This window comes from Delphinapterus leucas, chromosome 16, assembly GCF_059928025.1.
Source record: "Delphinapterus leucas isolate spDelLeu-1000000601 "Yukka" chromosome 16, BTC_Dleu_Yukka2, whole genome shotgun sequence".
Taxonomy (NCBI): domain Eukaryota; kingdom Metazoa; phylum Chordata; class Mammalia; order Artiodactyla; family Monodontidae; genus Delphinapterus; species Delphinapterus leucas.
This window is the reverse complement of record NC_143144.1, coordinates 60279193-60291783: the sequence shown is the minus strand read 5'-3', so window position 1 is coordinate 60291783 and position 12591 is coordinate 60279193. Positions and strand designations below refer to the sequence as shown.

General features: G+C 37.6%; 1 protein-coding gene across 11 annotated transcripts in view; it reads right to left on the bottom strand.

Annotated features, from left to right (window-relative positions):
- BTRC (beta-transducin repeat containing E3 ubiquitin protein ligase) overlaps window positions 1–12591 on the bottom strand; it is a 182530-nt gene that overhangs the window by 88297 nt on the left and 81642 nt on the right. The gene's annotated exons all lie outside the window — the stretch shown is intronic.

The following is a 12591-nucleotide window of genomic DNA, read 5'->3' as shown; positions in this document are numbered from 1 at the left end:
AGAACTACAAGGTACTTCACATTCATTAGGTAGGCTACTATCAAAAACAAAAAACAGAAAATAACAGGCATTGATGAGGATGCTGAGAAATTGTAACCCTTGTGCACCTTTGGCGGGAATGTAAAATGGTACATCAGCTATGGGAAACAGTATGGTTCCTCAAAGACTTAAAAAAGGAATTACTATATGATGCAACAATTCCAATTCTGGGTACATACTCAAAAAAACTGAAAGCAGAGTTTCAAAGAGATTTTTTTTTTTTTTGCGATACGCGGGCCTCTCACTGTTGTGGCCTCTCCCGTTGCGGAGCACAGGCTCCGAACGCGCAGGCTCAGCGGCCATGGCTCACAGGCCTAGCCACTCCGCGGCATGTGGGATCTTCCCAGACCGGGGCACAAACCCGCGTCCCCTGCATCGGCAGGCGGACTCTCAACCTCTGTGCCACCAGGGAAGCCCTCAAAGAGAAATTTTTATGTCTGTGTTCATAGCAGCATTATCCACAACAGCGAAAACGTGTAAGCAACCCAAGTGTACACTGAGGGATGAATGGATAGGCAAAATGTGGTATATACATACAACGGAATAATCTTCAGCCTTAAAAAGGAAGGATATTCTGACACAAACCACGACATGGATGAACCTTGAAGACATTATGCTAAGTGAAATAAGCCAGTCACAAAAAGATAAATGCAGTATGATTCCACTTATATAAGACACTTAGAGTGGTCAAAATCATAGAGACAGAAAGTAGAATGTTGGTTACCAGGGGCTGGGAAAAGGGAGGAATGGGGAGTGATTTGTTTAATGAGTAGAGTGTTGCAGTTTTACGAGATGAAAAGAGTTATGGAGATGGATGGGGGTGATGGTTGCGCAACATTATGAATGTATTTAATACCACTGAACTGTACACTTCAAAATGTTAAAGGTGATAAATTTTATGTTATGTGTATTTTATCGCATTAAAAAATAATTTTAAAAAATCTGGTAACACATGTAAATCACTCTCTGCAAGATAAAATACAGAAAATCCAAGTACACATTATTTGGGCTCTATTTTCCACAATTACATGTGTAATATTAACATTTTAGAATTTGCAGCTGATTTATTCATTACATATATTCGTCACATTCTAACTGAGGAGTTACTTTTAGATCCAGAAATTATATCCAACATATGAGTTTATCTGAAAAACTTCGTCCAAGTATGAGATCATTATTAGAATATAGGATCATAACAGTGTTTTAAATTTAGGTATTATGAATTTTTTGCTTTGTATCAAATATTATATTTTGAAAGATATTAAAGGATAAATAGCATACATATAGTATCAAAAGGCCCTCTGTGGCTAACATCTGTGTGCCTTGTGTGTCACCTTGACAGGCCAGTACATTAAGATCCTTTTGGGCAGAAATTTTTTATGAGGTTTAACTTGATAATTTTACATTTGTAATGATCACTTTAAAGGTCAATTTTAGGGACAAAGAAGAAGAAAAAATGCTATGTTACAAGCAAGGGATAGAGGCTCAATAACTTTAGAATTCTGCTTTTTCTCTCTGTTTTGGGGAAAAAAGGAACGTAGACTATCTACAAAAAAATGAAGGAGAGATATGGTTGAGTTAATGACTATAGAGCATCCCAGGGAATTCCCTGGCGGTCCAGTAGTTGGGACGCCATGCTTTCACTGCTGAGGGCCCAGGTTCCATCCCCGGTAGGGGAATTAGGAAGCCATGTGGTGTGGCCAAAAAAATTTAAAAATAAAAATAAACTAAAGTAAAATAAAATAAAGCATTCCAGATAAGGAAACTAGCAATATACACCATTATAAGAGAATCAAAGGAAGGGAAAGGTCAACATTAAACCCATAAAATCAATTGTATATTTAACTTTTCTTAAAAAAAAAAAGTACAGATCAAATGTTTTAAATGCTAAAATTAAATGTCTTATATAATAAAAACTTAAGCCAATATTCAATTTTAACTGTATCCAATTAAGCCAGTATTCAATTTTAAACTTATAATTTGCAAGTAACTATTTCCCAGACCATGAAGTTCTACACCCTCCTTTAAATAAAATACCATTTCAGATCACCTAAACCTGTTTAATTAAATGTAAGGTCCTATATTTCAAAATTAATTGTTTTTTAAAAATGTCATTATAATAAAGTTGGAAGCCTAATTACTTTTTGGTGGAAGTTTTTTATACTGAAGACATTATAAATCACATTTTTACTCTACAGGTGCTTCGGATGGAACAAAATTGACGGCAAACTCTCTATACTAAATTACATAGTGAAAAACAGTGATCTGAACCTAAGAGGATGAGTAGTGGCTATCTAGCCCACATCAATAATTTTTTTCCTTCTGACCCTCTATTTTATCTGATTTAGATAGTAAACTATTGAGTGGGTATTATAAGAATGTCTAAGGTATTAAAAGATGAAGGGAGCTAAAGGATAATTACTACCTGAGAGCAGAACATAGAGCTGTAGAGGAGCTCCTTTCCCTTCTCCACCCCATCAGGGCAAAAGGTATATATATTATATATTGTGTTGTGTTTTTTTTTTAAAGTAACTCAACATTAACAAAAAGGAAAAAGAGAAAAACATTGTTATAACTAGTTCTTTTTAGATAGATTAACCCAGCATTTTTTACTCTTTTTTCCCAACTTCTTTCTACTCATTTTTTTACTTTTACTGGACCATCCACCATGAGAAACAAATCAATACAAAAAATTCAACCCTCTTGCATAAAATAGGAGCAGGGACATTAAACAGTCATGATATCAGGAGCAAGGAGTAAGGTACCCTACTAATAGTGAAGAGGAGAGCCAGAAAGCCAGTGAATAAGAAAGTAATAGCTCTACAGTCGAGGGTGGCCGGGAATGATTAAATAGCTGTGTATACCTAACAGTCACCTCAACTGGCTCTCAAAGCCTGTGCTCTCCAACATCACCCAGGAGAGCTCAGTAGCACAGTTATTCCTTGTATCTTTTAACTATGATGCATCCCAATAAGCAATGTTCACAACTGTCCTGGGTCATCAAGCTGCATTATGTCCAGTAAGTTCTATTTAAGGGTAACTAAAAGATGCAAGTAAGACTTATCACACAAAGTAGTGGGTGACAAATAACAGGAGAGTTACATAATCTCAAAATATTTCTCCATAATATACTTAATAATTACAAAAGAAAAAAACAGTAGCCTCACAGTGGAGAGATCTGGAAGATACCACCTTAACCTTATATGCCTCTTGATATGATATACTGAGGTCATTGATATTATTACTTCTGAGGTCATCCTGCTCAAAACACATAACCTCAATCTGATCATGAGAAAACAACAGACTAGCCCAAATTGAGGGACATCCTATAAAATTACTAGTCTGTACTTAAAAAACTGTCAAGGTCATAAGGAACTGCTTTCAGATTAAAGAAAACTAAAGAGATGTAACTGAATGCAGTTTGTGATCTGAGGTTATTAGGGGGGAGGGGCTGAAACAAAATTGATGGTAAACTCCTCTGCACTCCTCTGTGAAAAATAAGTGAGCTGAGCCTAACAGGATGAGTAATAACTATCTAGCCTATATCCACAATTTTTTTCCTCCCCATCCTTTAACTGTTCTTGATGGGTAATTATTAAGTGGATATTACTGAGTGGGTACTATGACATAAGGTTTGTATAAAGGACATTATTGGAAAAATATGAAAGAAGTCTATGGATGAACTAATAACATTGTATCAATGTTAATTTCCTGATTGTTTCCCTGCTTTTAAAATTTACATATGGAAAAATTTATTATTTTTTGTTGTATAGTTCTGAGTTTTGACAAAAGCATAAAGCTGTGTTAACCACCACAATCAAGATGTAAAGCAGTCCCATCACCTCCCAAACCCCCTTTCCCCACTGATCACTGATTTATTTTTTGTCTCAATAATTTTGTCTTTTCTAAAATGTCATAAAATGAATCATATAGTATGTAATTTTTTGAGTCTTTTTTCACCTAACATAATACATTCATTTGTGAGATTCATTTGTTCATTGTGTTCTTGCATATATCAGCAGTTGTTTCCTTTTCATTGGCAAGTAGTATCACTGTATGGATGTACCAAAGTTTGTTTAGACATTCAACTTCCTGATTTTGACAATTTGTACTGTCATTTTTTTTTTAATTGAAGCAGTTGATTTACAATGTTTCAGGTGTACAGCAAAGCGATTCAGTGATACATTTATATCTACTCTTTTTTCAGATTCTTTTCCATTATAGGTTATTACAAGATATTCAATATAATTCCCTGTGCTATACAGTAGGTCCTTATTGTTTATCTATTTTATATAAAGTAGTAGTGTTAATCCCAAATTCCAAAGTTATCCCCCCCCAGCACCCCCCCCACCTTTCTGCTTTGGTAACCGTAAGTTTCTTTTCTATGTCTGTGAGTCTATTTCTGTTTTGTAAATAAGTTCATTTGTATCATTTGTACTGTGGTTACTTAAAAGAACTGTCCTTGGTTTCAGAAAACATACAACAGAAACATTTAGAGGTAAAAGGACATATGTCCGTAACTAACTTTCAAAGAACTCAGAAAATATAAGTAAATGGATGTTAGTATATATATGTGTGTATGTATAGAGATAAAGCAAACACGGTAACATGTTAACATATGGAGAATCTGTGTGGAGAGTATAAAGGGATTCCCTGGTGGTCCAGTGGTTAAGAATCTGCCTTCCAATGCAGGGGACATGGGTTCAATCCCTGGTCAAGGAACTAAGATCCCACATGCTGCAGGGCAACTAAGCCCATGCGCTCCAGAGCCCTCATGCCACAACTAGAGAGCCTGTGTGCTACAACTACTGAGCCCGTATGCCACAACTAGAGAGAAGCCCGCACGCGTCAACAAAGAGCACACATGCCACAACTAAGACCCGATGCAGCCAAATAAATAAATATTTTTGCAAAAAAAAAAGTATAAGGGGATTTTTGTACTATTCTTTCAACTTTTCTGTAAATCTGTCAAAATAAAAATTAACCAAACAGATGAAACCTAGAAGAAAATATGTTAAGAAATGGAAAAACAGAAGTTAGATAAATGAAAAATAAATTGAGGGAAAAAATTCCTTCAATAAAAATAAAAGTTATATTCTACCTCTTAACCCTGAGCCAACCAGAAAAACCTGACTGCTCAGAACAACTCATTCACAACACTCAGATGGAACATTTCATTATAGTAAAGTAAGTCCTGCAGTTAACAATAGTGTATAAATATTAGCATTACATGAAAATATTTCTGTAAAAGATATTATATAACTTGTTACCTTTTATATTAACTTGAATGTTTATCTCTTAACTCAGCATTCACTAGGTTAGAACTTTAAAGGGCAGAATAAAAGCCTCACTGACAACTTTGAATTTAACTTCAAACTGGAAGCATTAGAGTTATAACATCTGCAGACATGCAGATATGGTAACAGAAATTTGGGTAGGAAAAAGTCAAAGTGAAATACTGCTAAAGCCCATGCATTAGATCTCAGGGATGTATTTTGGCTAAAATGTTTCCGGAAGTAACCTGGGGGTGAATAAAAAAAAAAAGGAATCACATTTTTTTAAAAAAACTTAAACTGTCTCAAAATCAACATATCCAAATTTATTTTTTGTTGTTGTGGGTTTTTTTTTTTTTTTGGCCGCACCGCACGGCATGCAGAACTTCCCAGACCAGGGATCAAACCTGCACCACCTGGACCACTGACCACCAGGGAAGTCCAACATATCCAAATTTAAAGCACTCTTTACCATTCTCACCCATTCTAGGCTAGCTCTTTCCTTATCAACTTTTCTTTCTATCCCAGACCTAAATCCTCAGAGTCAATTTTTTAAAATTAATGAATTTATTTATTTTTGGCTGAGTTGGGTCTTCGTTGCTGCAGAGTCTGTCTCTAGATGCGGTGAGTGGCTTCTCATTGCAGTGGTTTCTCTTGTTGCGGAACACAGGCTCTAGGTGCAGAGGCTTCAGTAGTTGTGGCTCGCGGGCTCCAGAGCACAGGCTCGGTAGTTGTGGCACACGGGCTTAGTTGCTCTGCTGCATGTGGGATCTTCCCGGACCAGGGCTCGAACCCGTGTCCCCTGCACTGGCAGGCAGATTCTTAACCACTGTGCCACCAGGGAAGCCCAGAATAATCTTTCTTAATCACCACTACTGCCGTGGTGGTCTTTTTTCCTCAAAAATTTTTAGTGGCTCTTTGTTTCTATGAAATTAAATATGAAGTTCTAGGCCTGGTTTTCAAGACCTTCCAGAATTTCTGCTACATTATATCAAGTTACTTCCCTCAATGTACACTTTTCTGCCCTAGTTAAGCAAGTCTCTTCACAGTCTTATGAACATGTGATTTGGTCTTGAAATTTCCATGCTAGAAGGGTCCTTAATGCTAGTCTAGAATTATAAACCAATTATTTAATCGATTTGAGTCCTACCCATTCTTAAAATGTTTCAACTGTCTTCTCTAAGAAACCATACAACTACTCCACCTTATTTTACTGGAAATGCCCTAACATTTTTATTTGGTCCACACAATTTGGCACTTAAATATCTATGTTTTGCATGTTACTCTCAACTACCCAATAAGACTGTAAGCTTATTGGGCAGTCTTTGTGGCTCCCTCTACCTCCCAACACATTACATAATATACAGATAATAAGGGCTTAATAAATAATTGGAACCTTACACCCACACCATCCAGCTAGCTTTAAAAATGGTTTTCATGAGGCTTCCCTGGTGGCGCAGTGGTTAAGAATCTGCCTGCCAGGGCTTCCCTGGTGGCGCAGTGGTTGAGAGTCCGCCTGCCGATGCAGGGGACACGGGTTCGTGCCCCGGTCCGGGAAGATCCCACATGCCGTGGAGTGGCTGGGCCCGTGAGCCATGGCCGCTAAGCCTGCGCATCCGGAGCCTGTGCTCCGCAACGGGAGAGGCCACAACAGTGAGAGGCCTGCGTACCGCACACACACACAAAAAAGAATCTGCCTGCCAATGCAGGGGACAAGGGTTCGAGCTCTGGTCCAGGAAGATCCCACATGCTGCAGAGCAACTAAGCCCGTGTGCCATAACTACTGAGCCTGTGTTCTAGAGCCCACGAGCCACAACTACTGAGCCCACGTGCCACAACTACTGAAGCCCACGTGCCTGGAACCCGTGCTCTGCAACAAGAGAAGTCACCGCAATGAGAAGCCCACACACCGCAACGAAGAACCAAAGCAGCCAAAAATAAATAAAATAAATAAATTAAAAAAAAAAAGGTTTTCATAGCAAAGAAACTTCAAAGTGATAGCCCAACTACAGTCCTATCATCCCACCACTTTACTTATTCATTTATTTATTTATTTGGCCATGCCACGTGGCACGTGGGATCCTGGTTCCCTGACCAGGGATCAAACCTGTGCCCCCTGCATTGAGAGCGTGGAGTCCTAACCACTGGACCACCAGGGAAGTCCCCATCCCAAAACTTTAATGCCAGTATAATTTACAGGAGGAGTTTGCCAGCTCCTGCTCTAAATAAAGTTTCTACAAATAATGTTTTATTGAAAGTTAGCCACCCTTGTTCATTACCTTGTCTGTGGCTGCTTTCACACTACAATGGCAGAGGTGAGTAGTCAGGACAGAGGTCCTATGGCCCACAAAACCTCAAATGTTTATTATCTGGTCCTTTACAAATAAAGTTTGCCAACCCTTCATTAACAAGGAAATGTTCTTCTGTTGATAAGCAAAGCACTCCTAACTTTTCAGATGTTTATGGCAGGAGCAATATTCTCCACAACCTAGTAAGTGGCTTATTTACTGTTTTCAGTTATCTATTCGAACACACAACTCCTGGTGACATGGATAATTAAGAGTTGATTATATAATCAAATAAAAAACTAAACTAATTTACACAGTGATGAAAAGTCAAGCCACTCATAATGACTTACAATAATCTTTGAGTAAGCATCTTGCTCAAGGTTGGATGGTGCAACAGAGCCTGAGCCTGTTTGAATAGACATCTGTTAAAAATAAAATTACCAGCTCTAAAACTAGAAGTAACATTTTCCACCTATGCCACATTCTTCACTGGGAGAATTCAATGGTCTCTGTAACAAGAAAATTGTATCATTTTAGCAAAGCAGGTAAATCGTGGTGAATTAAAACTATGATTTTGAATTACTTGTTCATCATCATGTAAAATGACAACCCATGTGAAGAGAAAAATCTTGAGACCAATTTCCATAGCTAGTTGCAAACATCATAACATGGGCTTGACCTGTAAATTACTAATTGGATTAATATTTTTCCCATTACCTTATTACATGATTTGGAGCGAATTATATCCTCAAAATATGTATGATTTGTAATTTTCAAAAACAAGACCAGGGCTTCCCTGGTGGCGCAGTGGTTGAGAGTCCGCCTGCCGTTGCAGGGAACACGGGTTCATGCCCCGGTCCGGGAAGATCCCACATGCTGCAGAGCGGCTGGGCCCGTGAGCCATGACTGCTGAGCCTGCGTGTCCAAAGCCTGCGTGTCCGGAGCCTGTGCTCCACAACGGGAGAGGCCACAACAGTGAGAGGCCCGCGTACCACAAAAAAAACAAACAAACAAGACCAATTATTCTTCTACAAGGTTAAAAGATGATTTAGCTACATAAATAAAAATCATTCAAACTCTTCAATGAAAATGACAAAACACTGTGTGTGGCAGGGGGGTAGTGTATGCGTTGTGTGTTTAAGCAAATTTTAATTAATTCTTCTAGGATACAATGGAGAAAACTTAGGTCATTTAAGTTCAGAAGCTGACTGAAGAATCCTATTCAAGTACCAGTTTTATTTTAGGGAGGGCCTCAAGTGTCCTCATAAGATAATATTCTCTAGCATGTTTTCATGCACATTGCTTCTCCAGCACGTTTTATCATTTGACATATTCTATTAAACCACAGCCACATCAAAGCCTCCCTATACTGCTCACCTTCAACAAGATCCACTAGTTAAACCTTTCAAGAAGTGATATTTTCTAGTAATAACACCAATTCAAGCACAGTGCTAGGAACCGGATAGAATGGAAAGCACTCTCTGGGACAACCAAACAGAACTTCCATTAGTACTGCCTTACTCTCCTATGACAAAAGTCCAAAAAACGCCAAGTAGGTTTTTCCCTCTGCTACACTGTCCAACACTAATTACAAAACACAGATGCAGCCTTTCTCAAGATGCAAAGGGATTGTGTATATTTGCAAAGAACAACTATTTTTTATGCTTGCAAATTCTTAATCCTGTTTGGAGCTGTCAGTGGGGGTTAATGGAAGCCTTGGATAGGAGAATTCCAATCTGGTTGGCAGATGGATAGGTTGGTTATAGCTGCATAACTATGTCTTGCCTGCAGGCACAATTCAAAACACTGTTAAAGCAATATAAAGTCTCTGTCAAGCTGAACCATTTGGATCAGTGGCAAGGAGAAATAATAATAAAAAGAAGTTCATTTCTGGGCCTTGTACATTTATGCTAGTATGCAGAAGCTGATTAATTGTCATAGTGTGCTGGTCTTCTATACCTCAGATTTCTACTTCTGGAGTAGATTTTGCATGCTAATATAATCATTCTCCCTCTTGAGACATTAGCAAATAATCAAATGAAAAACAGGATCATAATTTACTGAGATTCGAGCAATTCTCTATGCAAATTTGACTTGTTATTGCTGCTGCCTCGTTAATCTGAATGCCTTTGACAAACTCCTTTGATTTATGAACTTGTGACAACTCCAATGTGTATATATTTTGCTAGATTGACATTATCATTAAGAGTGGGTGGACTGAGCTCACATGAATGGCTGATTTTATTCGCTGGTGTCTGCTGCTCAACAGCTGAGCATCTCCTCCTCACAAAGCCCCTGAGCGTCAGGCTCTTTCCATCTTCCCATCCATTCATCATCTCGATGTTAATTGGCCCAGGCTTTAAGCAAATTTTCAACACGATTTAAAGGCACGATGACACTGATTACTGACCCTCTGCCATACGGTGCCTATTGATTAACCTGACAGAGATGATGAGCTTGAGGGAAACTAGGTGTGTGGGGACCTCAAGAGGAAAAATATATTGTCTATGCAGGCAAACACTTGTCATTACCCCACAAGCCAGAATTTGCACAGCAGACATTCTTAAAACACACTACTGCTTTAACACCTATAGCTAATGCAAAAAGTGCTTTCTGTATTCAGATATTACAGATATGTCATGTCAAAGTGCATGACACATTCAGTATTTAGAAGAACTCCCCAGACAGATGGCTGCCTTTCAACCATATTATGCTTGTGTTGGCTGATGTATGTATTTTAGGTTAAATGCAAGGAAAGTGCTGGGTGGCCTAGCAATGCTGTATTACATCAGAACAGGAAAACAAACTAGGTTCTTAAAAATAGGTAGAGGAAGGAAGAAAGGAAGGAGTAAAATTGCTGCCATTCCACCACTACTACAGTAAGCTGCCATTCTATCACTATTACAATAAGAGGTACTCTTAAAAAGGAAGAGAACCACCTGATTTTACAAACTTTATTTTCTATTCTTTAGATACTGCTACATGATTCCAACGTCAAACTATTTCTGGCATAGAAATTACCAATAACTGAATATTTTAAAATAAAACTAAATAATACTTAAGTCTAACAAACATTCCCCTTAGATTCTTGCTTGCCAGTTTCCAACAACTGCTGCACAAACTGCTGTACTTAGGGAAATTGTGCAGAATATTTGAAGTTAAGCTTCATGAGAAAACTAAATGCTTCATTATTTGAGAAAAAATATTAAAGTTCATAATGAATAGTTACTGAGCACACACATTAATAACAAACAAAAATATGTTTTAAGATGTGCAAATTTACAAAAGCAAAGTCATGCAGCACACTATCAGGGATCAGACAAAAACCATCTTTAGATAGAGAAGGTTCTTATTTAAAACAAAGCTAACAAAATATGTTCCCTCTGGCCACACACATCACCTTGTTTACTTACGAGTCCTGGGGGGACTGCCGATATACAATTTTAAACACAGAGATTTTGGAGCAGCTCTAACAGTTCTTTCAAAGCTAAAATAATAGAAAACTGAACAACAGCCCGGCTGTAGTCCTATTACAGTGACATGGGCTGTTAATGTAAGAGATCAAATGTTTTTCAAGTCAAACAGCATTGGTTCCTGTTATACTGGAACATGCAGCTTACTCCCTAAAAGCCTGCCTCCTGCTCTTTTAAGATAAACAAGCTCAACTAAGCACTGAGATACTCTGATAAGAAGGATGGAAGAGTCGAACAGCACCAGGGAGTGACAAGGCAAGGACATGAAGGAGCAGAGCTGCTTTTGTTAACTTTCAAGTTATAGAATGTATCATAATACAGCATTTTAATATTTCACTATTAAAAACATAGCTAGCATAGGAGGAGAGATTTCTATCAATAAATATGCGGAACAGGAAAAAAAACTAAAATAGTTCTCTGTTTTGTGAACAGGAGAGGTATTATTACACAGCTGTCTGAACACATTCAGCTTTGTGACTTCTTAATCAAAGGCTTGAACATTAACTTAGCAATGACTATAAGTACTATATAAAAGAGCTTGTAATTATGTTAACATGCTCCACATCAGAAGTGAGAGTACAATTTACTTCTAAAGGTTTTTTTGACTCTTAAGGCCTGACTTAAAAACAAACAGAAAAACTTCATACCTTGCCTTCTTTTTTTCCTTTTATTCTGCTTAACAACCCAACGCAGTCACCAAACGACATCTATTTATAACAATGTGGCTTAATATTTTTTAAATCCCAGTAGGCTTGCAAAGAGGGCATTTATATACTACTGCAGGTTGTTTGTTTTTTCTTGACGGAACCAAGATGACTATCATTCATTCAGAAAAAAATGTGTTTCATACGTATGCTTTCACTGTTTAAAATACAATGAAAATGCACAGAGTAGCTAAACAAGCACAGTAAAATGAATAAAGGTTCACCAGGAGGATTTGGGATAGAAAGACATACATAATAAAAAAAACCAATCTTACTTATCACAGTGAACAAAAGTATAAATAGTTTAATTTACTTCTCTTACCTTTAAATCTACATGTATCTAAAATAATTTTTTTTCCTTTTCAAGATAGAACCTTTATGCTTACATGTTTAGGACAGACCCTTTCATGCCACAATTTTCTTTGCTGCCATATTTATACAATATTTCATCCAGTGATCCTATGCATATAGTTCTGTGTGAATTAAGAGGCAAACATTTGCTTCTACTAATAAGGACATCTGGTTATTTTTGTAACTCAGAGACATCTGCTTTCGGTAGATCTTTTTGATTTCTCAAAATGGGGTTGAGAACTATAGAACCCTTAGGAGGTATGCCAAAATCCGTTCTCTCTGCAGAATAGTTATTTCTGTCATTCCTGTTCCTGAATTTTTTCTGCTAAATGACTTTCATCACACCTTGGATATCTTCCCTGCTTTAGTGCTCCCATTTTATTACAATTCAACAATACTGAGGAAGAAATTTAGGGCTCCTTTACAGTTGATAAACTTATCCCCAAATCTATCCATTTGGAGT